At 50.5% G+C, this 27,591-nt stretch overlaps 1 protein-coding gene across 4 annotated transcripts in view; it reads left to right on the top strand.

Annotated features, from left to right (window-relative positions):
- ST3GAL1 (ST3 beta-galactoside alpha-2,3-sialyltransferase 1) overlaps positions 1-27,591 on the top strand; it is an 88,327-nt gene that overhangs the window by 21,551 nt on the left and 39,185 nt on the right. For 3 of the 4 annotated variants that reach the window (XR_009536571.1, XM_060128577.1, XM_060128579.1), the window contains exon 2: positions 23,901-23,955. The gene's annotated coding sequence lies outside the window, so the exon portion shown is untranslated. Of the gene's footprint in view, positions 1-14,694; positions 15,025-23,900; positions 23,956-27,591 lie in introns of those variants that run through there. The other variant, XM_060128578.1, reaches the window with a different exon arrangement.

The following is a 27,591-nucleotide window of genomic DNA, read 5'->3' as shown; positions in this document are numbered from 1 at the left end:
CTTTGAAAATACACATCGGTTCAAAAAGAAAAAAACGATAACAGGTCGGTGTGGATTATCCAGCCGCAGCTTTTGAGCGTGTGAAGAAGGAATTGGCAGGGCGGGGGGAGGGGGGTCTCTTAATAAAGCGCTGGGTCCTTCTCTTGCGCCCGCTTTATTCATTGATTCTACTAACAAATATCGATTGGATGCCCCCGTTGTTCCAGGCAGGGTGCAGAAAGCTGAGGCTGCCTCAGTTAACTGACTGAAATGTACGTCTCGGTGGGGATGACTTCTGATAAATGACCAAGTGAGCAGGTGGATCCAGGGATCTGTAGGAAGATGGGAAGTGCTGTGAGAGAGAGCGAGAAGCTAGGACAGGACTTGGGAGTGCTGCCGGTGGAGGTGATGGGCTGGCCACACTGAGAGCAGAAAGGTGAGCAGAGACCTAGAGGCAGTGAGGACCTGATCCAGGTGGGCAGCTGGGGGGACAGCCATGGCCAAGCCCTAGACTGGGAGGAGTGCGCCTGGCGAATCTGTCCAGCCCTGCAGAGTGAGTGAGGTGCCGGTAGGTGGTCAGGGGGGAAAGGGGAGGGCCGATTGTAGGGGCCGCCTTGACCTTTGGGTGATACTTGTCTCCAAGGGTGACCCTGTGTGTCCTGATGGACTTCAGTGATTTCCTGTGGCTAATTCCCTATGCTCCTCCAATTATTCAGCCTCCCCCCCTCCTCTGGGAAACCAGCCCCGAACGCCTGCCTGGGCCTGGAGCCCCTCCTCCGGACTCCCGTGACAGCCCACGTTGGCCCCTAGCCTCGCGTCCTCAACCTCAGATGGAAATTAATCCGCCTGCCAGATTAAGACCCATTAGCTGGGTCTTTCAATATTCTATCTGCCAGGTAGGCTGCAGCTGGGCCTGGGTTTCATGACCTCTAACTCTTGTTTAGGAACACCACCCCCAGCCTGTAAGAGACCCTAGGGCCTTTCTCAAATTCCAGCTCTCCTGTAGGACCCTTTTCATCTTGTCCCCAAACGGACTGACCTCTGTCCTTCATCAGAACCTGCTCAAATTCTCTCGTGCCCCTCCCAGGCACTCAGCACATTCTGCGTGGCATTTGCCGGTCACATTCCCCCACTAGATGCTAAATTCCACAAGGCAAGGAATGGCATGTGTGTCATCTTTGCTGTGGCTGGAGAGAGTTGGGGATGAGTACCCACCGCTACAAGGTTTACCCCCGAAGCCTTCAACGCCAGGCTGTGCTGTGCTTCTGCGCACCCTCACCCTGCATGCGCCCATCTACTCGCTCAGTACCTACAGTGACCATGTGTCCTTGCAAGGCTATCCCTCTGCCAGGAGCGTGCTTGCCCTATTTCTCCACCCAGCAGGTCACCTGCCGGCCATTACTAACTCAATGAAGGGGCCACCTCCTCAGGAAACTGTCCCTGTTGACCCCTCCCCTTTAGCGCCGGCCCTTCCCCATCTTGGTGGCTGTTTTCATCTCCCCACAATGGACGAAGAGGCTCTGATGTGCCAAAAGGATTCACGTGGCCCTGCCGTCGGAGCCCTTGCGGTCTAGAACAGGGGTAGTGAACTCTTTCTGCAAACGGCCGGAGATAGTAAATATTTGCGTTTTTGTGGGCCAGATCGTCTGTGTTGTGTCTGCGCTGATCTCCCATGGCAGCGCAAAAGCAGCCACAGGCAATACATAAATGAACAGGCGTCATTGTGTCCCAAGAAAACTGCATTTGCCGGAACAGGCGGCCGGCCAGATTGGGCCCACGGGTGGTCATTCGCTGAATCCTGGTCTTAGCATTGGCTGTAGAGGAAAACAGCTTGACTAGCACATGTATGCATTGTTTGCTAATGCCTTGCGTCCCCCTCGCTGGACAGGGGCTCTCCCTGAGCAGAGAGTGTTTGCACTCAGCACCGCACCCTCAGGGACCGGCACGTGCCTGACACAGGGCTGGTCGCTGGCACGTGGGACCAGTCAGTGAGTGACGGAATGACGTTCCTGCAGGTCCTGAGCCTAGCAATCTGGGCTGGACCCTGCCTCTTCCCTGCCAGCACCAATGCTGAGGAGGGGCTGGGCGTGGGCTCTGGGGCCCCTGGGCAGGAAAGCAAATCCCCTCCTCCAGGTGCACCGTTTCTGCACTGATTTTAATGCGGTGAGGATGGGTGCTATCTGCTCGAGGTGGCCCTGGGAGGATTCCACTCAGCCCTCCAGACTCCTGACATCCTAGGAATGCCTCCTTCCTGGCCATAGCCCACAGACTTCTAAGCCACCCAGCCTTAACCACAGAGCTGAGAGCGGGCTGGGGGTACCTGGAACCTCCTGTCTGCTGTTAGTCCCTGAAAAGGAGGCATTGAGGTGTGAGACCCATCTGGAGGCAAGCTGTCCCCTTCCTGCACGGGGACGGTCCCGGGCTCTGCGTGGCCTTGGCTTGAGTCCCGACATGCACTTAGGCAGCGCCTTGTGTGCTCCAAGTACGATTCACTCACGTTATTTAATTGTCATAACTGCCTATGCTGGGGATGTTATGATCCTGATGTGTCACAGGGGTTACACCACATGGGGGCGAAGCTGGGATTTGAACCCAGCAATCTGCCACAGAACCGTAGCTCATAACCTCCATGCCAAGCTGACAGGCAGTAGGAAGGACAGAGAGCTTGAGGGAGCCAGAGTGGATCAGACTCACCCACCACCCCAACCCCCTTTCTCCAGCTGGGACACCGTTGCACAGAGAACTGAAGTAGTCTTCCCCAAGATCACACAGCATTGGTAGTGGAGGCAAGATTTGAAGCAGGGTTTCGGTTTCCAGTCCAATGTGTTTTATCCACAAGCCCAAACCCCACCTTTGGCCTGGGACCTGCAGAAAAACAGAGGCGAGCTCTCTCCTCCCACCCAGAGTAATCTAGCCTCTCACCTTGCCCTTTGTTAAAAAGCAGCCCCTTCTCCAGGAGGTGGCAATACAGATGCACACCTTCGTTAACATGGATGGGTTTCTGGGCCCGGAATCAGCCAGATCTGGGCTCGGAATCAGCCAGATCTGGGCTCAAGAATCAGTACTCTGATGGGCTGGGGCAAATCTCTGACCCTCTGGTTTCTCAGCTGGCAACTGGGGCTACAGGCCCCACTTGGCTGAGTTGTTCCGAGAACCAAGTACACTGATGTATCTGGGTGTCCAGCCATCACAGAGCCCACAGCCTTCAGCAAGCATGGCCTCCGGTCCCCCCTTCCTCATTCACTCCCTGCAGTTCCCCCACCCCCTCTGCACCAGGGAACTGCGGGCACCCCTCCCACTGCGCTCAGCTGCAGAATTTCGTGCCATGATTCCTCTTGGACGCTCTGACCTCATCTTGGGCAGTATTGCAAATCAGGAAACCACGCTGGGCTATTTCTACCCCAGGGGCCGGGGCAGCTCACTTTTTTGTTTTTGCCCTGTAATTGCAAGGTTTTACAGTGGTTTCTGTGTTGCCCGAAAGTCCCAGTATTCGCTGTTTCTCTCTGACACGTAATTGTATCTCAGGAACCCACAGCAATTAGGCCCCTGGCCCCTCGGTGGATGCCTTTTTTCTGTGGAGACAGATGTCTGGATGAAAAGAAAGATATTAGCTGGTTGAAGCAAACGGTGATTAGACAACCCTTTACTGAAGCCTCTGCATGGATTTGCTGGCTCTGAATGTTTGGGGAGCCTTGAAGTCTTCATCAGCTCTTTCTAGCTTCCTTCCTCTTGATCTAGAACAATCTGTAGGAACCCAGACCCTGGATACTGGCTGGGGAATGAGTGATGGAAGAGGGAACGGCAGAAGGTGAGGGTCTCTGACGCCCAGGGCTGGGGAGTTGTCAGGTCTGCAAAGGTGGGAGAATCTTCAGCTTAGGAGCTTATCAAAATGTAGGCTGCCTAGGGTCCAGGCCTGCCTTCCAGTGCAAGGCTACCTTTGGGAGAACTAAAGGAAGTGCCAGGGTCCACTTACCTGCAAAACGGTGATGTCAGCTGGAGGTGGCAGTGTTGCCTGGTGGTTAAAGCTCTGTCCTGGGAACACTGCCTGGGTTTGTGTCCTGGTTCTACCACTTACAGGCTGGGTGACCTTGGACAAGTTCTTAACCTCTCTGCGTTTCAGATTTTCATTTGAAAATTTAGGGTGATAATAACTTGCTCAACCTTCCTTAAAAACATATATATATATTCTACCAGTCATAAATATTACCCTGGAAGAGCACTGACCCCAGTGCAGACCTTAGGGAATTCCTGGGAATCCCATGAGAGTTGACTGTGCATTTGACACAGAGCGGGAAACATGGCTGGTCTCCGTCGATGGCATGACTCTTCTCAGTCTTTACATAAACTCCCGATCCATCCTTGCAGGGCCCCGTTGAGGTAGGTGCTAGTTTTAACATCACAATCTCTGCTTTACAGAGAAAGGAGAAGAAGGCACAGAGAGGTTAAGAGACTTGCCCAGGGGTGCCCAGCAAAGATTTGGCAGAGCCAGATTCAGACTCAGGCCACTTGGCCCCAGAGTCTATGTGCTTAACCACTAGGCTTTCCTGCCTCTCAGCGTGGAGGGAGCAACAGCTGCGCACAGGCATGGTTGTTGCCGTGTGACATGTGCTGTGACAGGGGTGCGCCCAGGGGCAGGGCGGGCCAGTCTATCCTTTGGCTTATGTGGGCCTGGACCTCTCAGTCTCCGCCTCTGTGGTGTTCGGAGGACTGAGCAACACCCTCAGGAAGGGCTGTGCCCCACCCTCCCCAGGAGGCCGGGCAGCACCCCTCTGGTCTGGTCCGAAGGCGGGAGGCCCGTGGAGGAGGTGGGGAGAGACTGAGCAGGGTGAGGGCGGGGCACAGACCCATCTGTTTGGAATTAGACACGAATTGAGCACAGTTGGCCAGAAAGCAGCCACGTGAAGCCAAAAAGCAGAGTTTGGAAATGCTGCGCAAATGTCTCAGCAGAGCTGACCCTCCTCTCGTGATTCTGTCCCGGTCTCGGTCTCTTTACTCCATTGCTCGTTTGCCCAGCACGTTCTCCACACTGGTCTGGGGATGGAGCTGGGAAGGCCCTTTCCTCGGCCTGGGAGGGTGGAAGGAGGGGGGCAGTGCGCTGGGGCACACCAGGAGGCCAGAGAGGGACCTAACTCCAGGGAGGACAAAAGTGACAAACAACAACAATAATAGTATTGATGATGTGCTTACAGGGTACCAGCGGCTTAGCATTTGACCCCTAGGGTCAGTATTAGGTTTGTTTCCCGTTCATGGATGGAACCTGGGCTCCTAGGGGTTAGCTAGCAAGACAGACTCCCACAGAGGCTGAGCGACTCTGCTGGGATTTGAACTCAGGCTTCCAGATGCCATTGCTGGGCTCCTGGGCCAGCTGTGGTGCGGGGTAAAGTCCTCTGGGGGTCAGAGCAGAAGCCTGAGTCCCATGCCTTGCTTTGTCTCTTACCAGCTGTGTGGCCTCGGGCAAGTCGGTTGACCTCTCTGAGCCTCAGACCTTCTGCTGTGGCGTATAATACATGACGCTGTAATACATTCCCACAAGGATAGTGCAAGGAGCTTCGCCCATATTGATCCAGGGACGGTGCTTTGAAAGGCGAGGAAGGACCTCTCTGCGCTCCAGGGTGAAAGTGAGGCAGTCCCTACAGGCTTTTAGCTGGGGTTGGAGAGGGGAATGGGGGCTGGGCGGGGCCCTAGGGAGCCTCAGAATCCAGGGACAGTGCTCCCAAGCCCTCTTTCCTGGGAGCCAGGTCCACCCTGGCTGGGTCTGCATTCTGACACACCCTTGCTGACATCCTATATTGCTTTCTATTTTTCCTTCTCTTCTTTGCGTCTGAGCTTCTGGAAATGAAATCCCCAATCCTAGGAGGCTTTCTCATTAAACACAGCCTTGGGAGATTGCTAGGTAAAGGTCCTGGTGCTGTGCGTCGGGTGGCTAGAGAATGTTTTGAAGGTACCACCATTTTTTAGGGTTGGGGAGTGTTGGTAGTTTTATTTCACGATCATAAAAGTAGCCATGATCACTGAAGAAAATGCTGAAAAGAGAGAAGAGTGTGAAGATAAAAAATCCTACAGAACCACTTCTCCCAGAAAGTGCCTATCTTAGTATTTTAGAGAATTTCCTTTCACTGTATGTTTTTCGGTTCCTCTATTGTTAAAACTGTCATTCTGATTCTGATATTGTTTCCTTTGTCGCTTAACAATTTAACGGTATAGCAGATGTTTTCTCCTGTTCAAATTCTGCATGAGCATTATTAAAGATGCAGACTTTTCCACGGTATAACAGATACTCGCTCGTACCATGATGCACTTAGTAATTTCCTTACGGTGGAGCGTGTTGGAGCTCTGTGGCATTTTACTATTAAAGATAACATGATGGGGCTTCCCTGGTGGCACAGTGGTTGGGAGTCCGCCTGCCGATGCAGGGGACACGGGTTCGTGCCCCGGTCCGGGAAGATCCCACATGCTGCGGAGAGGCTGGGCCTGTGAGCCATGGCCTCTGGGCCTGCGTGTCCGGAGCCTGTGCTCCACAACGGGAGAGGCCACAGCAGTGAGAGGCCTGCATACCGCAAAAAAAAAAATAAATAAATACCATGATAAAGATAAAGATGTGGTGTGTATATATATATATATATATATATATATATATATATATAAATAACGTGATATTTTATTTATTTATATAAATAAATAAATAAATATAAATTAATAAATATATAAATAAATAAATAACATGATAAAGATAAAGAAGATGTGGTGTATATATATATATATATATATAAAAATATATATATACACACACAAGGGGATATTACTCGGCCATAAAAAAAGAATGAAATCTTGCCATTTACAATAATACTTAGAGGGTATTATTTAAATGAAATGAGTCAGACAGAGAAAGACAAATACTGTATGGTTTCACATATATGTGGAATCTAGAAAACAAAACAAACGAACAAATATAGCAAAACAGAAATGGAGTTATAGATACAGAGAACTAACAGGTGGCTGCCACAGGAGAAGGAGGGGAAGAGAGGAAAGAAATAGGTGAGGGAGAGTAAGAGGTAGAAACTTCCAGCTGCAAAATAAATGAGTCACAGGTATGAAATATTCAGTGTGGGGAATACAGTCAGTAACGATAAAATATCTTTGCATGGTGACATATCATAACTAGACTTACTGTGGTGATCATTTGAAATACATGGAAAAAAATCACTAGGTTGTGCACCAGGAACTAACATAGTGCCGTAGGTCAGTCACACTTCAAAAATAATCAAACGTACAAACGAACCCATAAAAAAGAGATGAGATTTGTGGTTACCAGAGGGGAAGGTGAGGGAGGGAGAATTGGATGTAGGTGGTGAAAAGGTATAAACTTCCGGTTATAAGATAAATAAGTACTAGGGATGGAACGTACAACATGGTTAATATAATTAACACTGCTGTGTGTTATATATAAAAATTGTTAAGAGACTAAATCCTGAGTTCTCATCACAAAATGTTTTCTGTTTCGTTAATTTTGTATCTGCGTGAGAGGATGGATGTTCACGAAACTTATAATCATTTCATGATGTGTGCAAGTCAAACCATGATGCTGTACACCTTAAACTTATACAGTGCTGTATGTCAATTCCATCTCAATAAGACTGGAAGAAAAAAAAAATAACACGATGATAAACCTCTTTGGGCACAAAACTCTGTCCACACATTGAGCCATTTCCGGGAATAGATCCCTAGAAGGGGACTCCAGGGTGGAAGCTGAGTACTTGTTTAGGCTTTTGATGCCGAACATGAATGTCCTCTTGTTGGAGACTGTGGTGAGCAGAGCTGTCAGGGACGGTGCCTCTGCTGCAGGGGGCTCATGCTTCTGCTGAAAAAGGATCTGAAACCATGTGTTCCTGACTCAGAGGAAAGGTACCAGATGGACCAGACTCAGTGTCTCTTCTCGATGACTTCGAAGCAGCTCAAGTCCTCAGGAGCTAAATGAAGTTTCACCTGAAGCTGGTACGACTAGGAGCCCTAGGAGAGCAGACGTGGCAGGACACAGAAGCTTTGGTGCTGCTGGCATAGGGGGCTGCCTCTAGCGAGACGGGGTTCCCTGCAGAGTACACAGAACCGTCCAGCTGCGTGTGCACACTCCCACTCTCTGCACTCTCTGCCCACGCCCCGTCCTCTATTCTCCATCACTGGTCTCTGGACATCTGACGTGTTACGCATTTACTTCTTTGTTGATTCTCTCTTGCGCCTAAAACTTAAGCTCCCTTCATCCATTTTGTTCCCTCTTGACACATTACCTGACATTTAACAGGTGTTTAGTAAATAAATATTGAACGAATGAATGGATGAATGAATGAATGGGGGAAAATGTAAAGATCAGATCAAAGCTCCCCAGAACATGACTGTCAGAGGTAACAGGACCTGAGCACATTGATTTATTGAATTAAATATGCCTGGCATGTAATCCCGGACACTTCCTGGGTTACCCTACAAGGTGGCTCTGTTCTCAGCTCATGTATTTCCCGCCTCCTGCCTCCTTGGCCTTACAACAGAAACATTTCCCCATGTCTTTAAATATTCTTTGTGAACCAGAATTTATCTTCCTTTAACATACATAAGAACGTTCCAAAATTTGCTTGATAGATTCCTTAACACTTCGGATAGGTGGGAGTGGAATTGCTGGGGCATAGAGGATGCCTATGTGTAACTTGCCGCGGTACTGCCAGGTGGTGTCCTAGGACGGCTGCCGAGTCCACCTTCCTATCAGCAGGGCGTGAGTTCTCACGTCTGCAGCCACCCGCCGACAGTTGGCATCGCAGTGCCTGATGATTTTTGCCAAGCTAATAGGTGTCAAGTGATGTCTCATCCTGTTTTTATTGGCATTTCTCTGATTACTAATGAGGCCCCAGACCTCTGCACTGGCCCAGCCCTCAGCCTGGCCCTTCGTCCACCTCGGGCTTACTCTGTCTTCTGCGTGTCCTTCAGGATTCAGGACAGACTTTTGTCCCCTCAGCAGGCGCTGCTCCCCAGTCTCTCCTCTCTGCTCCCCAGGCTGCCCTTCAGAATAGCAGACTGAGGTTGTGTTTACAAACCCAGTTCTGGAGTCTCAGATCGCTGGGATCAAAGCCTGCTCCAACACCTATAGGCTGTGCAACCTTGACCAAGGGCCTTAACCTCTCTGAGCCTCAGAGTCCTCACCTGCAAACGAGAGGTTAAGGATAGCACCTCCTGAATAAATACTTGAAATTCATCACCTTGTTATTGCTTTAGTACATATGAGTAATATCTATGCTACTGGGTTACTTAGGTCTGTTTTACTGTCTGTGTAAGCGCTATATAACGTTGTCTACTGTATATCTCTTCCCAATTCCCTGTAGCTTGAAATCGGCGGTAATGGGAATATTTTCATATGGAAACTGACAAACCTACGCGAATCATAGTTTGATTTTTGTTTTGTTGATTGTCTAGGCTTAAGAACGTGATGGAGAAAATGTCAATGTGTGGTGCGTGTTGTAGTTATATTGTGAGTAAAACAAAAAGTTGAGGAAATAAAAAAAGAATAGCACCTCCTGGGAGAGTTTTCTTGAGAAGTAGCTGAGATTATCTATGCAGAGTGTTTGACAAATAGTATGGCCGAGTTCCCGGTAGCTGCTGGGTGTGAAAGCCCGTGCCATCCTGCGTCCTCATTGTCCGTTTGCCAGACTGGCCTCCACAGCCTGGGAGGACTCACAGTTGAGGCTGCATTTGCTGCTTTTTTTATATTTTCAGCTCCTGACGGTGCTGGGCAAATAGTAAGACCTGGAATGAATCTTGTCAGCCTCTCTGGAGGAGATTTAAGCATCAGATGGTGGGTCTAGATGCTTTTTCAAAGTCGCTTGCAACCCTGAAATTCTGTGATCAGGAACTTATCCAGGAAACAGTTCTCCTGGTGGGGTCCTTTCTCAGGTTCCTAAATGGGGCTTTATTACACACTGCAGGTAATTATAGGAGGCTGCAGTGGCCGCAGGGAGCTCCACATGGCCTGATTGACGGCTGGTAGGTGCGTTCCAGAGGCTATCATCTTTCCGCTGACCCGGGCGTCGGAATCCTAGCAGAGGCAGGGCCTCTCCCTTCAGCCAGGCAGTGGGAGGAAGCCCTGGAGATCTCAGCCTCAAGCTGGGCGGCCCTCCACTCTCTACCCCAGGGTGTGGCAGGGTAGCAGGAGCAGCAGAGACCTTTAGGACCTCCAGTCCAGGAGTCACAGTCCCCTAGGTTCATAGGGACCAGGTGGGTGATATGAACAGATAAAGAGACCTAGGAAGACAATAGGGAATAGTGGGGCCTGCAACAAACTAGAAAACCGACCAGGTTCTGACCAAAGGGGATGGCTGCTGCTCCGCCGTGGGGATTGGGGAACGGGAGCCCAGGGTTCCTGGCTTTCCCCCTTCTTTAGCAAAAGAAGCTTGAGGTCCAGATTTTTATGTAAAGCTTTCTGATTTTTGACAATTATAGCTAATTCACAGTTTTGTGAATGGCTGTATGGCACAGACAGAATCGGTTTGTAAAACAGCTGTTGCCGTATCTTCTGATTTAGTACAACGTTTGACTGATTGGGAAACTGAGGTTCAGAGTTTGGGAACTTGCCAAATGTTCCTGGGGAGGTAGTGACCCCGAGGGACGTAAAGCGTAGTCCAACATCCCAGTGGTCTCCTAACCCCACCTTTTGCCAAGGCAGGAACCGAAGCCCAGGGAAGGAAAGGGACCAGCTCCAAGTCACACAGCTGGTAATGGCAGAGTCTGGGGTAGGGCCGGGCTTCTGGGCCCTCCTCCATGGGATTGTCCAGCGACTGTGTTGCCAGAAACAACCCTGGAATGGTTTCGGTGAAAGCCTGACCAAGAGTGTGGCACAGGGCAAATTCTGACTTGTCATTCGGCAGGAAACGGTTGGCACGCAGTGGGGCACGAATGCCAGGGCGCCCCCTGCTGGCAGGAGAGCTGTTTGTGCATTTGCTGAACTAACGCTTTCAGCTGTGAGGGTGCAGAGATCAGCTCTGGCCTCTTTGTAAAGGGTCTCTTCGACTGAATGCCTGGAGTCTGACTGCCCTTGAACTGGCATCCTTAGAGTCTGCCTGTGAAGTCTCAGGCAGAGTGGGGGTGTCTTCTCTCGTTTGTGGTCAGACACATGGCTTAGGGAAATGAACCCGAGCTTGGAGTTGAGAGTGAATAGCAGTCCAGTTCACGATGACCCAGCTCTGACACTGGGCTGCCCGTGTTCATCACTGTGGCCCTGCCGCTGTCACAGAGCTATTATGAGAGTGTAATCAAGTGGATGGATCTAAATTGCCAGCGAAAAGGCTAGAGAAACGTGAACTACTTTTCCCCTTCTATTCCTTCTCCCCAAAGGGTGGCATTTGAGCTGGGAAAGGAAGGAGGAGAAGGAGTCAGTACAGACAGCAAGTGCAAAGGCCCGGAGGCAGAATGAACTTGGAGAGTTCAAGCACAGATATTGGGTTAGCAGGATGGGAACAGAGAGGGCAGGGGTGAACACGTGAGGGTGAAGCAGAGAGAGGTGGCCGAGGGCTCCAGGAGTGGGTGTGGGTCTCTGGAGGGAGGGCGAGCTGCCTGCCCTTTCATGATGGGTGTTCTCCCCCAAGGTGGTGGCAAGGAGCTCACTCTCTGAGACAGGCCCTGCTAGTGAGGCCAGGACTGTGGGTGGGGGAACGAGAGGTCCAGAAAATGAAGAGGACTGTGGGGAGGAGGAGGCTGGATCACCCCGAAAAACGTTAAGGAAGGGAGGGTAGGTCATCTGGGCTGTGAGGCGTGAGTAGGGTTGGCTGCATAGTGAGAGGGAGATGGATTTTGCCAGTAGGGCTTTGGATTGGCGGAGGGGCCCGTGTGGAAATGAGCAGCGTGGCCTCCCTCTCTCTATGAAACTGTGGGCGAGCCACAGGATTGAAGAGAAGGCCCTGAGCCCTGGACTAGAAAGGCAGGGTCTTAGCAGGCAAACGCACGTGAGGTCTGGACCCCATGTCTCCACCTAGTGCCCCAGGAATTCAGAACCTTGCCCCCGCATTCCTTCCAGTCTCGCTCATGTGCTCAGAGGTCAGGGCCCCAGGAGCGAATCTCACTGCCCGAGAATGCAGAAGCCTGAGGAGTCTCCAGGGACCCCTGTACTCATGTCGTGGTGTTGACCATCCCATGGAGGGCTCGCGGAGGAGAGGGACTCACCAGAAGGAGACTGGGCAGCAGCCGGAAGGGAGGAAAGCGACCAGGTGGCTCTTACACCTCCTGATGCTGCCCCTTCATTCCTCTCCCGCAGCTCGGAGGGCACATCTACTCTGTGCATCGTGCTCCCAGGGTGATGCTGAGCTAGTGCAGGCAGCGCTGGTCCACTCTGAGCGTGTGTGTGAGCCCGAAACCACAGTGAGTCAACTGTGGGTTGCCTGGGAGTGTGCTGTGCAGGGCAGGAGGGGTCATGCAAAGAGGGAACTAGGGGTCAGGGGTCGGCATCCTTGAGATTCTGATATGTAAGAAATGGCGCCCCTTTGCTGTTTGAATGACTTCGGTTAGTAGTGAAGTTGAAATGTTCTTGATAGTTGATGGGTCACCTGCCTTCCTTTTGTGCTGATTTGCCTTTTATGTCCTTTCCCCTTTAAAAAAAAAAAAATTAGTTCAAGGCATTTGGTCCCATAGGTCAGGGATCAAAAAAAAAAAGCCATCTTTTTATATAAAGGGACAGGTAGTAAACATTTTAGGCTTTGAGAGCCATACAGTCTCTGTTACAACTACTCAACTCTCTGCCCTTGGAGCACAAAAGCAGCCATCGACAATACAGAAATGAATGTGCACAATGGTGTTCCAATAAAACTTTATTTATAAAAGCAGGTGGCCAGCCTGCAGGCTGTAGTTTACCAACCCTTGCCTTAGAGAAGTTTACATTTCTTGTGTGTTCAGCCTTTTCCTTGATGTAAATATGGAGTTTTACACTAAGCATGGACCTTCTCCATTCCAAGATAAAATGCAAAAACAAACAAAAAAAAGAAGAAAAAAGTACTCAAAAGTGGTATAAACGGGTGGTTCTGGATGAGGCATCCTGGACGTGCTGGCATCGACCTGCATCTTGGTCAGTCTTAGGTCCCCAGCAGGAGAGGTGGGCGGGGCACTGATGCAGGCAGAGGCAAAGCCAGAGCCTGGGGCCTGGTGGGATCTCCGAGCAGGGGTGGCTGACGTGGGGACAGCGCTGTCCTCATTCTGTGCTTCTCCCTGACCTTGAAAACTGTGTTCTCAGGGGTTACTGGGCCCGTCATGTCTTGAGAGACCTGTCCAGTCCACCAGCCAGTCCTTGGCAATAGGAACCCAAGTGAGGACCCCCTACTTCCGCAGAAGCCACCAGTCCCTTCCCCACAGTCTGGACCCTTCCATGGACTGGGTTGTCAGCCTGATCTTAAAGAATCACGTGTGACTTTTATACTCAGCGAAAGGAGACTCCTCCACCCTTTTCTTCTGGTCCTATTTAAGATGTCCTCATACCCAGTGCTGTGCCTAAGATACAGATTTCCTGTTAAGAATCTTAATTATTCACTTGAAAACCCAAACTGGTTTGGCAAAGGGCAAATAGGGAGATGCATTTGGTTCTCTGAATTTGAAGACGCCAAATGGCTTTGTCTTCCTTTCCTCCCAGCTCACTTCCCACCCACCCGTGACTTGGTTAGCCTCGGGACACACTGCAGGAGTAAGGCTTGGGACCTGGACTGTCCCTGAGTTGACTCATATCTGGCCTGTGACCTGGGAAAAGCCCTTCTCCTTCTGCAACTTGATGGACTTCCCTTAAGAATGGAAATGATGATATGTCACTGTCAAGGTCTGTAGCTAAGAGGAGGGGAGATACCTTAGGACAGTTTGTCACTGTTGGCGTCAGCTCCGGAGCCCGGCAATCTGGATTCTGGTACCGACTCTACCATCTACTCGCTGTGTGACCTTTGCATGAGTGACTTCACCTCTCTGTGCTAGCCTAAACATGGGGTGACAATAAGGTACCTAATACTAGACTGTTTGGAAGATTGAATGGCTTTATCCACATAAATTGTTTGAAACAGTGCACATCCAAGTAGTTAGTGAATGTTCTGTTGTCTGTAAAGTGCCGGGCAGATAGTAGGTGCTCATTAAAGACAGTCACGCTTCTGTGTTATTAGACGCTCCAGAACAATTCCATATGTTAATCTTGCACAGGGACTGCAGATTTCATGCGTATCTACGTCTCTGTACACTCTTAACGAACGTTCTAAGCCCAGATAACCTTGCTTTTCCATCCTTAGCAAGCTTCGGCCTGATGAGAATTTTCACAATGTGTTTGTCGATCTTTTAAAACCCCTGAGATGAGTATTTACTGCCAAAATGTACAAGTATATCAGAGGGATTTAATTCAGGCGTTGGATAATAAGGCTGGAGACTTAAAGAGGGAAATGACAAGGATTTCCTTTCTTTGCCCTCTATCTGCTGTGGCAACAAGCACTTCCGTTTATCCCTTAAAGTCTTGTTTGAAAAGGTCAGCGGTTATTTGCGTGAATCACGCAGTGTGAGGACTCAGGAAGGATGCACTGGAGACAGGCGTCCTCAGATTTCTACTCCATGCCCTGGCCTTTCCCCATGATGGACATTTCCCCGTGTCCCCGTGCTGCTCCCAGCTGGGGTGGCCGCCCTGGGCAGAGGAGGACCTGAGTGCAGTCACGTGACTGTCCCCTGTCCTCAGCGTGTGCCCAGCGTGTGAGCCGCCTTCAGTCCACTCTGTCACGGTTCCTAGCACTCTTATTTTCCAGAGGAGGACAAGGAGGCGCCGGATGCTTTCAGCACTGGCTGCAGGTTGCCCAGCGAGCGAGCAGCAGGAAGGACATGCAGCTGCCCCCACTCCAAAAGCCCATCCGTGCTCTGCCCTGACTCATCTCTCCAGCAGGTCCTCCCCACGCCTTCCGCCGCCCCTTCATTTGATGTGAGAGGAAATGAAGGACGATGAAATATTTATCAGTCTCGTGTCTGCTGGACGCCTTCACATGAAAGCCCAGAGAAACACTTTGGAAAGTGGAGGTGATGTTCCAAAGGCCGCTAATTGGTTTACTCACGAGTCTTAATCTCTGGTTTTGAAATATTCGACGTGAAAGATGGGCTCGGCCTGGGGAACCCCAGTGGGACTGGTGTGCCGCTGGTTTCCAAGGACAGAGCTCACCCAGAGGGGGTGACTAGGAAGGGGGTCGTGAAGAGTCTCTTGCCTTTGCTAATTTGCTGGGTGACAAGCCACTGCCCTCCCGGGGCCACATGATCAGGCCCTGCTTCCCTCTCTGACCCCATCCTGTAAAATTATCCCTTAGCCAGTGTGCTTGCACCGCGCTGGCCTTTGGGCTGAACATGCATAGCTCGTTTCTGCTGTACCACCTTGCACGGACTCTCCCCTCCGCCTGAACTCTGGTCTCCTCGCCCCTGCCTTTGCACGGCCGACTCGTTCAGGAGCTCAGCTTGGAGTTTACCCCAGTGGCACCTTCCTTGTCATCCACTGTCATGCCACCCCCTCGACTTTGCTGCTGAAGTGTTTCCCGTGATCTGCTCTGTTTGATTTGATGCCTAACCTTCCAGAGGAGAAGGCTGTTTCCTTGTTCACCGTGGTGTCACCAGCACCCAGAACAGAGCCCAGCACATTCTGGGCCCCAGTCAGTCTTTGCTAAGTGACCGATGGCTTCTGCTGCTTGGTATAAAGCCAAGAGTCTGGACCAGACGGTGGTCGGGGAGCCTCTGTACTCTGGAAAAAGCTCTCTGAACTTGAGAGCGAGTGCTTCACTTTGAGGCTTTCTCTTCCTGACGGTCACTGCTCAGACCAGCCTCATGCAGGGGGCCCAGTTCCCTCCCAGCAGAGCCCGAGGCAGGGGTTTGGTGCCTGTGGCTTCCAGAAGGTGGTGAGAGAGGCTGGACAGGGCAGGGGGAGGAGAGAGGCTGGGTAAGGAGGTATCTCAGCTGGAGTCAACCCTCAGCCTGACCCCACGGGACCCCGGAGCCTACAGGGCACCCACCACAGGGCTGGTTCCATGTGGAGGCAAAGGGGGTCAGCTTCGTGCAGCCCCGATTCCCTCCGTCATAGTCTGGGGGCAGCCCAGGGTGGCAGGGGCCAGAGGTGGTCACCTGTTGGGCGAGGCAGCTCCTGTCTGGCCAGGGCAGTCCTCTGGAGGAAGGGGCAGCTGCTAGTAGCCAAGAGACACAACAGCTGAGGGGTGATAGCGGCTCAGAAAAGCCTCTCTGGACTGGGCGCCAAGAGCGGCCCCTCTCCAGGGACCTGGCGGCCCCTTCCACGTAGCCTGACCCCAGCTGAGGGAATTCAAACCTGCGACCTGCCTTTCCAGGTGAGGTGTCTCTGAGGGTCACTGCGAGCAATCTGCTACCCGAGGAAAGGCCAGCAGCTCCTGGTTACCACCCCCTGCCCCTCCAGGCCACTCAGGTTTCCTGCCTGTCCTCTCGGCCAGCCCGGAGAAGAAAGTAATGGATTTTCCTTTCTTAGTGTGCCTGCTATGCGCCAGGATCTGTTCTAGAAGGTTTAAGTGTGTTATCTCATTTACCTCTCCCACCAACTCCACGAGGTGGGGCTTACAATGCCAGTGTCTGCAAGGTGAAAGCCACGGCTCTTGAGATAAAATACCTGCCCAGGGCCTCCCAGCTCGAGAGGGACAGTGTCAGAATCCCAGCCATGTCTTCTAGACCACAGCCTGTGACCTTTCCCCTCCCACACTGCCTCCATGAGCTTGGGTGGGCAGAGACGAGGCCTCCCTCTGCCTATAATCTTCTGAGGCTCCCACTTGCCCTCAGGCTAAACCTTTGGGCTTGACTTCCTAGTCCTGTCTGTGTTTGTCACCTTGCTTCCTGTTCATTCGCACCACTCAGTGTTGCCTGCCACTGTAGTGTGAAGGGGAAGTGGCATTTGCTCAATATCTAAATTATTAGTTCCTGTTTAGGGACCCCCTCAGCAGGCTGGACTGCACCCTTTGTATGTGTTGTCTTGCGGAATCCTCATAAGAACCCTTAGGTCAGCCCTGTTTTTCTTGCCTTACAGACAAGGAAAGGGAACTCAGCTGAAATAACTTGCTGAAAGTCTCAGAGCCAGAAATTGTAGTAGCAAGGATTGAACCCAAGCTGGTCCGGCCCCATACCCTGTGCCCTTATGTCTTAGATCAGTGCTCTTCATAGAGCTTTCCCAGTGATGGGAATGGCCCCCATCTGTCCTGTCCAGTCACTGCTAACCATACGAGACTATTAAGTGCTTGAAATATGGTTGTTGCAACTGAAGAACTGTATTTTACATTTTATTTCATTTTAATTAAAAATAGCCACGTGTGGCCAGTGGCTGTGAAGAACTGAAAATCTTGAGATGTTATTCTAGTTGTAAGCTAACAAATCAGCCTGTTGGGAGATGCTGGCAGAAGACGTGAGCTTCCTGGATCAGACACGAAGGACTGTATTACTCATAGCACACACAGAAGGCAGTCTGAGCTTTGGTTTGTATCATTTACTTGCTTCCCAAGTCCCATGGCTTTGCTTTGTGGATGAAGATCCATGATCTTTTATAATGGTCTGCAAGCAAACCTACCCAACTTTATTACTAATAAAAAATAGTCTTTATTATGATACTGGATGGTAAGCAGACCTGGGCTCTGCTCCAGAGGGACACACTACCTCTATCTTCCATTCCCTCTGCATCCTTGAAAAGATAGTCCAGAACAGAAGCTGTCGTTGCTTCTGCCCCAAAGACACATAGACGTGCAGAAGACCCATGAAGAATTGCCTTTCAACAGTGACTGCTGTGCTGGGCAGTGTAACTCTAGACCACTTGCAGGGCCTCCTCTGGGATGTCCCACATGGGTTTCATCCTTCTCTACCCTCCAGAAGCCTATACAGTTGGCTGCAGTTTCCCCATTTTGCAGATGGATAAACTGAGGCACACTCCAGTGATGCTCCCTGAATGTTCAGATCATGGATTCTACCTATTGCTCATTATCAGCTCTGCCCCCGGCCCCGTGAAGAAAAACAAAAACACAAAAGTGGGATGTTTGTCCTCCTTGCTCTCTTTCAAAACTTTACCCCACAAGACTGTGGAATTCTTTTTCTCCTCTACCTTGTCTTATTCTCCCCGTCTTTCTAGAACCAGTGCCAGGCTCACCTCTTCCCTGAAGCCCTCCCTGTCTAGCACAGCCTGTGCTCACCTTTCCTGTCTCTTCTCTAACGTACAGCATCCTGTCTCACGTACTCTGGACCAGCAGCTCTGAAGAGCGGATTCTGTACCTTCCCGCACCCACTCTCCCCCTACTGCCAATCGCAAGGCTTGGGGGAAAGCAGACCAACAAACAAAGACCCCAAACCAGATCCAGTGCCCACCAACTCCTCCTTTATGCCCTGCGTTGAGTTCACAGTTGACCACCCCACTTCCCATTCCAGGATCCATGGAGCATGTGAATGAGATCGACTCTCCCTGAAAGACAAGGGAGATGTTTTGAAGTGACTCAGAGAAAAGCTTGTTGAGTTATGTTGAGTTTTGGTAAATCCACCCACAGAGATAGAGAAACTTGACATTTGCCTTCTGAGCCAGCGGAAGGAATGAGCCACGTTTCCTCGTAGAAGAGCAGGAGGCGGAGGAGTGACGCTCATCTCAGGAGACCAAGGTTCTATTCCAAGTTCCGAAGCTAAGTGGCTGTGTGACCCTGGGGAAGACACTCCCCCTTCCCGGGTTCAGTTTCTCATCTGTGAAGTGGGACTGGAGGGGGGAGAAGAGGAGCCAGACCCTCAAAGTGCTTTCCCAGCCTTCCTTCCTGTCCAGGCTTTCTTGACTCTGGGCTGGGGAGAGCCCAGCTTTGCCTTTGCGAGAACCAAGTGCCTCCCCGTTCCTCGCGCAGCCTGCTTCCTGCTGCCTTCTTCAGTGGGACCGGCCCCGCCGCCTCCTGTAGAATGCAGACTTCCACCCGATCGACATGGAGGGAGGCCTTGCTGTAAGGATGTGCTGAAAAGAGGACCACTTGATTCGAATCCAGTCCTGTCCACCTTCCGACTTAATACATCACACCACCATCCCGCTTACCAACCGTACGAGCACCTACTATGTCAGACGCTGTGCTGAGAACTTTCTATCATCTCTCACTGAGTCCCTGCAACAACCCCAGGATCGGGGTCGGGCTGGGGGGGGGTGCTGTTATTATGCCCATTTTGCAGATGAGAAAACAGAGGCTCGGAGAAGTGAAGTGGCTTATCCAAAGCCACAAAGCTGGTGAATGGCAGAGCCTGGGTTGGAAGTCTCCAGACCACCTACTCAGTCCTTCCGAATGGAATGTTTTTTGGAAGGAGTCTGGATAATTGCAAAAGGAACCGTGTATGGTGCTGCCTAACAAAGAGTCCCCGAATCTCAGTGCCGTACAACACATGCTTATTTCCTGTTCACATCACAACGGCAGGGTGACTGCGGCTCAGCCGTGTTCCTTGAGTTCTCTCGGTCAGAGGCCCGGGCTGAAGGTGGTCACCGTCTAGGACACGCTGTGCTCACGCCAGAACGGAGCGAGCCACACAATCAAATTTAAACCTTCTGCTTAGAGGTGGCACACAGAGCACGTCTGCTCACACTCTATTGGCCAAAGCAAGGGACATGGCCAAACCCAGCGTCGGTGGAGCAGGGAGTTAGAGTCCCCCACGGTGAGGGATAGGGGCAAAGAGAGGGGAATGATGTTTGCATAATACAATTGGCCGTAAACCACTGGGCTCTGCAGCCAGATGTGTGGGTCTGACTCTACCTCTTAGTAGTTGTGTGGCCTTCAGTATGGTCCGTCACCTCCTTGTGCCTCAACTTCCTCATCTGCAAAATGGGGATGACAGTTATAGCCCTGGATTAGCCTCCAAGGGCTGCCGTGACAGAGTGTCACAAACCGGGTGGCTTAGAGGAAAGAAATGTATTTTTTTTGCACAGTTTTGGAGGCTCAGAGTCCAAGATCAAGGTGCTGCCAGGGTTGGTTTCTGGCGAGGCCTCTCTTTCTGGCCACCTTCTCATGGTGTTCTCACACAGCCTTCCTTCTGTGTGTGCACGTCTTATAAGGACACCAGTCCTGTCAGCTTAGGGTCCCACCTTTATGACCTCACTTAACCTTAATTCCCTCTCTAAAGGCCCTGTCTCCAAATTCAGTCACATTGGAGGTTAGGGCTTTAGCATATGTATTTGGTGGGGAGAGACCACTCAGTGCCTTATTCTGTAGGGCTGTTGTGAATGTGATGGGCCAGGCACTTAGGGCGTCTGGCTTGGGAGCACTGAATAGGTGCAAGGCTGCTGGGAGTACTTGGTGGTAGTTTGTCCCACGTTTGGGGTATTCCCCTATGTAGATATCTCTCATTCCATTTATCTTTAAATCCTTGGCCTCTGTTCCAATTCCTGGCACACACCAGGTGCTCAGAAAATATATTTTGGGGATCCTACCGTGAAGCCTGAGGCAGCTGACAGGAGCCACCCAGGGTTAGGAGGCCCTGGGCTGTGCTCCTGGCTGTACTGTGAGCCTGCCGTGTGGACAAGTGATGGTCTCAGGCCAACCAGGATCCCTCACATTAGACAGAGTGGGTTTGTCAGCAAAATCTCAGCAGATTTCTCGTGGCCTTTGTGCTTATACCAAGGTAGTTAGGCAATGTTCAGAGCCAGGGTAGACTCAGAGAGATCCTTTTTTACGACGATGTTGTTATAAACTCCAAGGTGGCCATAATTCTCTAAACTCCCTCCCACAGATACTGCCCCCCACCAGCAAAGCACCATAATGTGACAGGGCTGGGCATGGACGGGCATCAGGAGAACTTATTCTCACTGCTTTGGGTCCGGGGAAGTTTCTGACACAGAACCACGAGCTTGGAATGACTTCTTGGGGTTCCATGGCGACACTCAAAAACCCTGTGTTCATTTCTCTTCCCTCATTCATGTTACCTTTCCCACTTCTGGCCTTGCTTAGGAAGGACCGTGTCCGAGGATGTTTATTTAGCAGATGGCGCTATTGCCTGGGGATGAAAAGGTTAAAGGACATGGGGACAGCCGGCCTTTCCAAGCTCTCTGCCTGATGTGCTCAGGCCAGCAGTGTCATGGAGAAGAGAGTACCATGTGAAAGTTCTGGGCCTCCTCCCAGCTCATTGCTAATTAATTATTGGCATGATGAATAATTCAGTGTGTGCTATCTTATCTCAGGCTCAGTTTCCTCATCTGGGAAATGGGAGCAGTGACACTTCTCATGTGATGTGCAGTATCTGGCCAAGAGCAGACGATGATGATGATGAGATGATGATGATGATGAGATGATGATGATGATGATGGTGATGATGATGGTGATGATGACATGATGATGATGAGATGATGATAATGATGATATGTGATGATGATGATGATGATGGTGATGATGATGATATGGGATGATGATGATGGTGATGATGATGATGAGATGATGATGATGATAATGGTGATGATGATGATGATGATGATGGTGATGATGATGGTGATGATGATGATGGTGATGATGATGATGAGATGATGATGATGATGATATGGGATGATGATGATGGTGATGATGATGATGATGATATGGGATGATGATGATGGTGATGATGATGATGATGATGGTGATGATGACATGATGATGGTGATGATGATAATGATGATGATGATGATGGTGATGATGATGATGATGATGATGATGGTGATGATGATGATGATGATGATGATATGTGATGATGGTGATGATGATGGTGATGATGATGGTGATGATGACAGTAATGATGATGATATAACTATGATGATGATATGGTGATGATGACATCATGGTGATGATGATGGTAGTTTGGCCCTTAGAGAGCACTTTCTCCTTGTCACTGTATATACATTGACCTTCTTAATCTTCTCAGCAACCCTAGGAGGTAGACAGTCTCAATGTTCCTAGTTTACAGATGAGGAAACTGAGGGTAAGTGACTCACTGAAGGAGGCACAGCCAGCAGTGACAGAGCTGGCAGTGTGGCTTCACAGCCCGTGCCCCTTGCCACTGCATGTATGGCCTCGAGGCTCACCTGACGTTAATTATGGACCGTGTCTCCTGTAGCTCCCTGCATGTGGTGGGAGAAGGGGTACAAGCAATACGTGCTGCTTGTTCTGGAAAGTAATTACTTTTAATTAAACTATTTGATGATTTTTAAAAATTCCTCCTTTCTGGATGTATATCCAGAGAAAATTGTAATATTTGAAAAGATACATGCACCCCCAAGTTCATAGCAGCTCTATTGACAATACAAGACACGGAAGCAACCTAAATGTCCATCGACAGGTGAATGGATAAAGAAGATGTTATTTTTACATGTTATTTTTATACACACACACACACACACACACACACACACACACACACACACACAGTGGAGTATTACTCAGCCATGAAAAAGAATAAAATAATGCCATTTGCAGCAACATGGATGGACTTAGAGATTATCATCACACTAAGTGAAGTAAGTCAGAAAGGGAAAGACAAATATCGTATGATATCGCTTACATGTGGAATCTAGAAAAAAAAAGATACAAATGAACTTATTTGCAAAACAGAAATAGACCCACAGACCTAGAAAGCAAACTTATGGTTACCAAAAGGGAAGGGGGGAGGGATAAATTAGGAGTTTGGGATTAACATATATGCACTAATATATATAAAATAGATATCCAACAAGGACCTACTGTATAGCACAGGGGACTATACTCAGTATTTTGTAATAATCTATAAGGGAAAAGAAGCTGAAAAAGAATATGTATATATCACTGAATCACTGTGCTGTACACCTGAAACTAACACAACACTGTAAATCAGATATACTTCAATAAAAAACTTAAAAAAATCCTCCTTTCCTGTTGTTTCCATGGAGAGTCAGAGGCAGGTTGGGCACATCCTGGGCAGCGGCTCCCTCCTGCTGGCCGGGGCGGGTGCTATGTGATACTAATGTCCACAGGTCATCCATTATTGACGGGCAGAGGTCAGCCAGCTCAGGTCCACGGTCGCGGGTGTGCTCAGATGAGGGGGAGAGAAAGAGGACCCGGAGGTCTTGACCATTCAGAAAGTCGTTTTCATCGCCACCCCCAGGGGCAGGAGCATTTTGCACGCCTCTCAGGGGACAAGAGCTAAGACAGCATGTGGCTGAAGCAGCTGCAAGCCCGCAGGCTTATTAATAATAATAATACCATAGCATGTCGTCCTTGTTGTTTACGGAGGGCCCTTCCCCTACTCCACGTTTAGGGAAAAGTGCTAAAATAGCAATGACACCTCCTAATTCTCAGATTCAAGTTCTCTCTCCCTTCGCAAATGCAAAACGCGCAGCTGTTGGCTGCCAGTTAGAATATTTCCGAGTCAGACCCCCTCCCACCCCACATGTGATCTGGGACTTGCCACGAGTTCACTTGCAGGTGCCACCTGCTCCTGTCTGCCCTCTGTCCTCTGGGTAGAGAAGGACTTCGACCCGACAGACAGGTTTCCAGCCCGTCTCTGACCCCACTGGGCTCCACCTGATGGGCCCCAGTTTCCTCCTCTGTCCTATCGGAGGCTGGGAGGTTAAACCACACGTGAAGAATCTTAGCTCAGTGTGGGGCACACAGTGGTCTCAGGATCGGAATACGCCCTCCTCTGTCTTCTGTCTAGAGCAGGAAGCGGTCATGGTGATCAGGCGGCACGGAGATTTCATTTACAGTTTGGAGCAGAAAGCCTGCACATTCAGGTCCCCTGACTCCCTGCAGGGCTCTGTAGGTGACCGCTGTTTCCTCCGCACACCGCGGCATGCCTCTTCTCATCAGCAGTCAGTATTTACTCTGTGTGTGAGCTGAGTAGAAGGCAGGCACTCTCGTTAGATCTTCACTCCCTCTCCTTAAGACTGAGTATTTTCTTCTATTTTTCAGATGCAAAAACTGAGGCTCAGAGAGGTTAAGGAACTCCCCAGAGGTCACACAGCCGGTAAGTTGCAGAGCTGGGATTTGAACCCAGTTCTCTTTGACGCCAGAATCTGTACTCTTAATCGCCTTGTTTTCTGTGCCTTAAACCATGCTGAAATGACCGTCCTCCTCCACCCAAGCGTGGGAGGCCTGTGACTTGGTTATTGTCATATTTCTTCTGATGCCTTCTACAGCATCGAGAGCACAGTAGGCTCTCCGTACCTACAGGGTGATTAGAAGGCAGTCCTTTCTAATCTCACGCGGTCGTGCAATGTTCAGGGATAGGGATGTGTGTCTAATCATAGAAAAGTCTTGGTTAACTAAGCGTTTCCCCTTTTTGCCACATTCAAATGCATCAGCAAGTAGCCAACACGTGCAAATAAGAAATGCGTTATAACCCCGTTATAAAGAGCAGATACTCTATGCACAAACTGTATCTATAGACTATTTTGGAGATGAATGGGTCTTTCTTTGTGATTCCAAAAGCGGGACCCTTGACTTGGTGGTGGGAAGGAAGGCAGGGCAGGCGTGGAGGTGGGTCCAGCCTGGAGGCCCCCAGCACCTCCACCCCACATGCAGATAGGCACCCACCAGCCTCTCTCCTGCATCCTCACTGTGGCTCCGACCATATCCACTTTCTCCTCGTCCTGCTGCTTCTCACATCCCCTTTCTTCCATCTCCTCTTTCTCATCCTTGAAACCTTCTCTCTTCCTTTTCAGAAGATTTCCTAGAACTCAGTTTTGAAAAACCTTTGAGAATGAACAAGCCCCATTTAGTAACATGACCACAAATAAACTACCTGATTTGGTCTCCAAAGTCCTCAAAGAAAACCCTGGAGTCGGGGTGGAAGTGAGTGTGTCATTCACAGGCTACTAGAGTGGACAGTGGGTGTGGTCTGTGAAGGGCTTTGGTTTTAAAACCCCCTTAGGGGTGGTGAGGCGGCCCAGCAGCTGGGCCAGGAGTCCCCACCCTTGGATCAACTGGAAAAACTGAGTTTCAGTAGCTACTTGTTGCCTGGGTGAGATTCAGTTTAAAGAAGATATGAAAACCACAATCTAACGGCCATTGTCCTTGTCCAGGAGTCCGGAAAGCTGGTTCTAGGTCTGGTTCTGCCACATCACACTGTGTGGACTTTGCCAAGGCCCTCCTCTTCACGGGGCCTCAGTTTGCCCATCTGTACAGTGGGTTATGGACCAAGGGCAGCCAAGGCTGACCCTTGGCCGTGGTTTCCCAGCTGGGGCATCGGTGAGCCTTTGATGATGCTCATGCAGATTCCTTGTTGACGGGAAGAGCCATGGGGGCAGAGGACTGAGAAGGGGGTGGCATTTGATAAAAACCACCCTATCCTCCATGCATACCCTGGTCAGGACAAACCCAGAGCCAGATGCACATGTGGGTTCAGGAATGAGCCTCCCGTGGCCGACAGAGGCCATCCTACTGTTCCAGGGAGGTCAGACGGAGGCTCCAGGATCTTGGGAACCAGACCCGTGGACCCCACAGCGGGGCTAGGCGCCTGCTCATGAGCTGTGTGCTCTGCGTTCTGTTCCTGCCACAGAGGAGCCCAGCAGGCAGGACTCACACGTGCTGGCCACGGCTCTGAGCTCTGTGCAGATACACAGTGTGGTTTTGTAGTATTTTTGGTTTTGCTGTTTTTGCAGAAGCCAAAGGAAATCTGTAGGCTGGGCCCTGACTTCCTCTCCCTGAGGATGGCTGATCTGCTCGGGCGGGGACAAGCAGAGCTCAGCTAGGAGAGGAAACCTCAAGACACAAGGTCCAGAGTTCAGAGGGCACCTGCTCTGAGCAGGGTACTGTGGCCGGCCGTTCATGGGCCAGGCTGGTTGAGGTTGTCATTGGAATCATCCTATTCACCATATGAGAACACTGAGGCCCGGAAATGACCAAGTTCCCTCATTTTCACTGTGCCCACACCAGAATGAACCTCTGCTCCCTGAGCTTGGAGCACTTTTCACTCTGCTGTCAGTCCACACATATTTGTTGAGACCCTAACGCTGTTCTCAGCAGGGGGGAACACAGCAGTGAGGGACACAGGTGAAGTTCCTGCCCTCCTGGTGGGGAGGAGACAGACAAAGAAGGAATTCAGTATACAATGGAGTGTCATTTTTCTGATTAAGCCTATGAAGGAAAATGCAGCTAAGCAAAGGGATAGTGACAGCGAGACTGTCTTGGGGTGATCAGGGAAGGCCTCTCCTAGGAGGGCAGCTGGGCAGAAGAATGAATGCAGTGAAGGAGCAAGCCCTGTGGGTTCCACCTTGAGAACATGTTCTAGGTAGAGGGAGGGGCACGTGCAAAGGCCCTGGGGCAGGGCATGTGCTTATTGTACCTTTGCACCCTTGGATTCTGATTCTCTATGTGCTTGCCTCCCCACCTTCCAGCAACACAGTTCCTAATCATCTCCATTGTTCCCTCCATCTGTCACCTCCAAGTGTCTAGGGGTGTGGCAGGGAGTAGCAGTTGTGTAGCAAGAAAAATCAAACAGAATTGAATGGGACAGAGAGAAGGTATATCTCTAACAGGAAACTGCTTGTCTCATTTCTTCATCCTCTTTGCACAGTTCACTCTTGGGTGACATTTGAAATGGTTTCACATTCTTGCTTTGCATTTATTCTCAAAATGTGTGTTTAAACCAAGACTGTGGGTTTTCCGTGCACTGTAATGTACCATTTCAGGCCCATGCTTCCAAGCAGGGCAGCAATCTGTGGCAGGAATCTGTATTCCAAAATCACAGAAACAGAGCAAGAAAGTAGGTTGGAGCTGCACTGCTGACCTCAAGCTGAGCGCAGGAGAGGGGGCTCCAGCCCACAGAGCCTGGGGTGGGGACGGGGGCGTGGCCGTTAGCAGGCTGTGATCTCGGGCGGGCCTGTCCCATCCTGGGCTCCGTCTGCTCTGTATCTGTGTTGGTGCTGATGTTGTCTAGCTCTTGCTGGAGCAGCTCATGGGCCAGGTGGGCCAGAAGGGACATACTTTGGGGGTGAGGGACCCCAGCTTCGAATCTTGCTGCCACCACGTTCTCATTTACAACTTTGGACAAGTCACATCCTCTCCCCCCCACCCCGGAGCCTTAGTTTCTGCACCTGGAAAAAAAAAAAAAAAAGCAGAAATGTGTGATGCCTCCCGTGACCCTCTGCGATCCTGAAATGCCACGAGCCTTTGCCTCAAAGCAGGCAGTAGTCAGGCCCAGGGATGGAGAGTTTCGGCAGCTTCCCTTCAATTCTGTTGACATGGGGCTCTTGGCAGGGAGGGGCCCAATGAAGGGGGCACGGCCTTGGCCGTCCTGCCTCAGGCATTCGTGTAAAGGGCTTCAAATAGTCCTCACCTCTCCCTGATCTGAGACCTGGGTCTGCAGAGCCAGAAACTCATTTCCGGGAGCAAAGGAATATGTATCTTTCCTCAGGGCCCAGAAGGACTTATTAAGTCTTCTGTGAACTTAATCTCATTCAACTGGAAAAATAATAATCAGAAAGCAGTTCTGCCTGGTTACCATGAGTTCCTTGAAAGTTTCCCATGAGAAAGGGGCAAAAAGCTCATGTACCGTGAGGCTCAACCCTCCCTGCTTCCTCCCCAAGGAGCAGGGAGCCTGGTGGTCGACCAGCAAGCCCATCAGCATCATTGGGCTATCCACCTGTCCATCTGCCCATTA

Source organism: Lagenorhynchus albirostris, chromosome 17 (assembly GCF_949774975.1).
Source record: "Lagenorhynchus albirostris chromosome 17, mLagAlb1.1, whole genome shotgun sequence".
NCBI classification, from domain to species: domain Eukaryota; kingdom Metazoa; phylum Chordata; class Mammalia; order Artiodactyla; family Delphinidae; genus Lagenorhynchus; species Lagenorhynchus albirostris.
Note: the sequence above shows the minus strand (reverse complement) of the source record. Positions and strands in the feature narration are given on the sequence as shown.